This window comes from Herpailurus yagouaroundi, unplaced genomic scaffold (assembly GCF_014898765.1).
Source record: "Herpailurus yagouaroundi ecotype Mexico unplaced genomic scaffold, PumYag 67700, whole genome shotgun sequence".
In the NCBI taxonomy this organism is placed as follows: domain Eukaryota; kingdom Metazoa; phylum Chordata; class Mammalia; order Carnivora; family Felidae; genus Herpailurus; species Herpailurus yagouaroundi.
Window position 1 is genome coordinate 22,546 of NW_024420499.1, and position 5,054 is coordinate 27,599.

Consider the following 5,054-nt stretch of genomic DNA (forward strand, 5'->3'; position numbering starts at 1 on the left):
GTCGTGTGCTCTATGGACTGAGCCAGCCAGGCATCCCGGGTCCATAGACATTTTAAATAACAACGTTATGCATTGCAATACATATACCATACAACTCATGCATTTAAATCATATAGTTGCACGGTTTTTAGTGTAGTCACAGACATGTGAAATTATCACCAGACTCAGTTGTAGAACATTGTCGTCAAGTCAAAAAGCAACCCTGTACCCTTTAGTTACTACTACTCCCCAAACCTCACGCTTCTGTTGACCCTAAGCAACCACTAATTAACCCTCTGTCTCTATAGGTTTGCCTATTCTAAACATGTTATTAAAATGGAATCATAGAGGGGCGCCTGGGTGGCTCAGTCAGTTGAGCGTCCGACTTCAGCTCAGGTCACGATCTCACGTTCTGTGAGTTCGAGCCCCGTGTCGGGCTCTGTGCTGACCGATCAGAGCCTGGAGCCTGCTTCCGATTCTGTGTCTCCCTCTCTCTCTGCCCCTCCCCCGTTCATGCTCTGTCTCTCTGTCTCAAAATAAATAAACGTTAAAAAAATTTTTTTTAAAAAATAAATAAAATGGAATCATAGGGGCATCTGGGTGTCTCGGTTGGTTAAGCCTCCGACTTTGGCCCAGGTGATTATCTCATGGTTCGTGGGTTCAGGCTCCGTGTCCGTCACTGTGCTGACAGCTCCCTCAGTGTATTGTGACATAACTTGCACACCATAAAATTCACTCTTCTTAAGTGTATATTTCAATGGTTTACTAAATTTACAGAGTTGTACAGCCATCATCATAATCAAGTTGATAACATTTCTATGATCGGGGCACCTGGGTGGTTCAGTCGGTTAAGCACCCAACTCTTGATTTCGGCTCAGGTCATGATCTCACAGTTTGTGAGTTCAAGTCCCATGTTAGACTCTGCACTTGACAGTGTGGAGCCTGCTTGGGATTCTCCCTCTCTCTCTCTCTGCCCCTCCCTCACTTGTGCACTCTCTGGAGGGCTCTCTCTCTTAAAATAAATAAATAAAATTAAAAACACAGTTTAGAACATTTCTATGATCCCTAAAAGATCCCTCCTGCCTGTTTGCTGTCACTACCCTGTCCCAGCCCCAGACCTAGGGAATCACTAATCTACTCTCTGCCTCTATGGATTTGCCGTTTTTGGACATTTCATATAAATGGCATCATACAATATGTGCTCATGTATCTGGCTCCTTTCATTTCCCATGATGCTTTTGAGGTTAATCTATGTTGTAGTTTGTACCAGTAGATTGTTCCTTTTTATTAATGAGTGCACTCCATTGTATAGAGACATGACATTTTGTTCATTCATTCATCACTTGATGGACATTTAGATTGTTTCTACCTTTCGATTATTATAAAAACTTTAAAATTGTTAACAATTTATTATGAAAAATTCCAAACATGTGTTGAACTCCCACAGACCCATCAACCAGCTTCAACATTACCAGTAACATCTGCCATTGTTATTTATCTAGACCCTTCTCAGACATCTTGTCATTTTACTCTTTAACTTTGTCCTATAAGTATATGAATTTTTATTTAATTTTCAAGAGGTAATATATTCGTAGGATTCTCAGATCAAAGAGCAAAAAGATATACAGTAAAAAGTTTCTGGAAACATCTATCCCCCATCTGCTCCATTTTCACTCCGTGCCTTCCAACTACTTTTATTTTCATGTACTCTTCTAGAATGCATATATAAGAAAATATGAATATATAGTCTGCCTACTTTTTAAAATATTTATTATTTTTTTAATTTAAATCCAGGTTAGTTAACATGTAGTGTAATAATAATTTCAGAAATAGTATTTAGTGATTCATCACTTACATATGACACCCAGTGCTCATCCCAACAAGTGTCCTCCTTAATGCCCTTTTAGCCCCATGCCCCCACCCAATACCTCACAGCAATATTCAGTTTGTTCTCTATATTTAAGAGTCTCTTATAGTTGGGGCACCTGGGTGGCTTAGTCAGTTGGGCATCCGACTTCGGCTCAGGTCATGGTCGCGTGGTCCGTGGGTTCAAGCCCCGCATCGGACTCTGTGCTGACAGCTGGGAGCCTGGAGCCTGTTTCGGATTCTGTGCCTCCCTCTCTCTTTGCCCCTCCCCTGCTCATCCACTCTCTCTCTCAAAAATAAATAAACACTAAAAAAAAAAAAAAGAGTCTCTTATGGTTTGTCTCCCTCTCTGTTTTTATATTATATTTACTTCCTTTCCTTTATGTTCATCTGTTTTGTATATTAAATTCCACATAAGAATGAAATTATATATTTGTCTTTCTCTGACTGACTTATTTCACTTAGCATAATACCTTCCAGTTCCATCCACATTGTTGCAAATGGCAAGATTTCATTCTTTTTGATCACTAATATTCCATTGCATATATATACCACATCTTTGTCCATTCATCAATCAATGGACATTTGGGCTCTATAAACATTGGGGTGCATGTGCCCCTTTGAATCAGCACTCCTGTATCCCTTGGATAAATACCTAGTAGTGCAATTGCTGGGTCATAGAGTAGTTCTATTTTTAATTGTTTGAGGAACCTCCATACTGTTTTCCAGAGTGGCTGCACCAGTTTGCATTCCCACCAACAATGCAAAAGAGATCCTCTTTCTCTGCATCCTCACCAACATCTGTTGTTGCCTGAGTTGTTAATTTTAGCTATTCTGACAGGCGTAAGGTGATATCTCATTCTGGTTTTGATTTGCATTTCCCTGATGATGAGTGATGTTGGACATTTTTTCATGTGTCTGTTAGCCATCTGGATGCCATCTTTGGAAAAGAGCCTATTTGTGTGTTTTGCCCATTTCTTCACTGGATTATTTGTTTTGGGGGTGTTGAGTTTGAGAAATCCTTTATCGATTTGGATACTAGCCCTTTATCTGATATGTCATTTGCAAATATCTCCCATTCCATCGGTTGCATTTTAGTTTTGCTGGTTGTTTCCTTTGTTGTGCAGAAGCTTTTGATCTTGATGAGGTCCCGATTGTATAGTTTTGCTTTTGTTTCCCTTGTCTCAGTCACAGGTCAAGTAAGAAGTTGCTGCAGCTGAGGTCAAAGAGGTTGTTGCCTGTTTTATACTGTAGGATTTTGATGGCTTTCTGTCTTACGTTTAGGTGTTTCATCCATTTTGAGTTTATTTTTGTGGATGGTGTAAGAAAGTGGTCCAGTTTTCCCAACACCATTTGCTGAGGAGACTGTTTTTTTCCCACTGGATATTCTTTGCTGCTTTGTCAAAGATTAGTTGGCCATACATTTGTGGGTCCATTTCTGGTTCTCTATTCTGTTCCATTGATCTGAGTGTCTGTTCTTGTGCCAGTACCATACTGATTTGATGATTACAGCTTTGTAATACAGCTTGAAGTCTGGGATTGTGATGCCTTCCGCTTTGGTTTTCTTATTCAAGATTGCTTTGGCTATTTGGGGTCTTTTCTGGTTCCATACAAATTTTAGGATTGTTTGTTCTAGCTCTGTGATGACTGCTGGTGTTATTTTGATAAGGATTGCATTGAATATGTAGATTACTTTGGGTAGTATTGACATTTCAACGATATTTGTTCTTCCTATCCAGGAGCATGGAATCTTTTTCCGTTTCTTTGTGTCTTCTTCAATTCCTTTCGTTAGGTTTCTATAGTTTTCAGTATATAGATTCTTTTCACCTCTTTGGTTAGGTTTTTTCCTAGGTACTTTATAGGTTTTGGTGCAATTGTAAATGGGATTGATTCCTTGATTTCTCTTTCTGCTGCTTCATTATTGGTGTATACATATGCAACTGATTTCTGTGCGTTCATTTTATATCTTGCGACTTTGCTGAATTCACGCATCAATTCTAACAGTTTTTTGGTGGAGTCTTTGGGTTTCCCACATGGAGTATCGTGCCATCTGTGAAGAGTGAAAATTTGACTTCCTCCTTGCTGATTTGGATGCCTTTTATTTCTTTGTGTTGTCTGATTGCTGAGGCTAGGACTTCCAACACTATGTTGAATAACAGTGGTAAGAGTGGACATCCTTCTTGTGTTCCTGACCTTACGAGGAAAGCTCTCGGTTTTTCCCCATTGAGGATGATATTAGCAGTGGGTCTTTCATATATGGCATTCATTTATCATCTTGGGGTTTGATCCTTCTATCCCAACTTTCCTGAGGTTTTTTTTTTTTTAATCAAGAAAGGATCCTGTAATTTGTCAAATTCTTTTTCAGCATCTATTGAGAGGATCATGTGGTTCTTATCTTTTCTTTTATTAATCTGATGTATCACATTGATTGGTTTATGGATATTAAACCAGCCCTGCATCCCAGGGATAAATCCCACTTGATTGTGGTGAATAATTCTTCTAATGTATTGTTGGATCCGGTTTGCTAGTATCTTGTTGAGAATTTTTGCATCCAAGTTCATCAGGGAAATTGGTCTGTGGTTCTTTTTACTGGGGTCTTTGTCTGGTTTTGGAATCAAGGTAATGCTGGCCTCATAGAATGAGTTTGGGAGTTTTCCTTCCATTTTTATTTTTTGGAACAGCTTCAAAAGAATAGGTGTTAACTCTTCTTTAAAGTTTGGTAGAATTTCCCTGGAAAGCCATCCAGCCCTGGACTCTTGTGTGTTGGGAGATTCTGATTACTGATTCAATTTCTTTACTGGTTATGGGTATATTCAAATTTTCTATCTCTTCCTGTTGCAGTTTTGGTAGTTCTTATGTTTCTAGGAATTTGTCCATTTCTTCCAGATTGCCATTTTATTGGCATATAATTGCTTATAATATCCCCTTGTTTTTATTTCTGCTGTGTTGGTTGTGATCGCTCCTCTTTCATTTGTGATTTTATTTATTTGGGTCCTTTCCTTTTTCTTTTTGATCAGTCTGTCCAGGGGATTATCAATTTTGTTAATTCTTTCAAAGAATCAGCTCCTGGTTTCGTTGATCTTTAATACTGTTTTCTTGATTTTGATATCATTGATTTCTGCTCTAGTCTTTATTATTACCCTCCTGCCTGTTTTGGGCTTTATTTGCTCTTCTTTTTCCAGCCCTTTAAGGCATAAGATTAGGTTGTG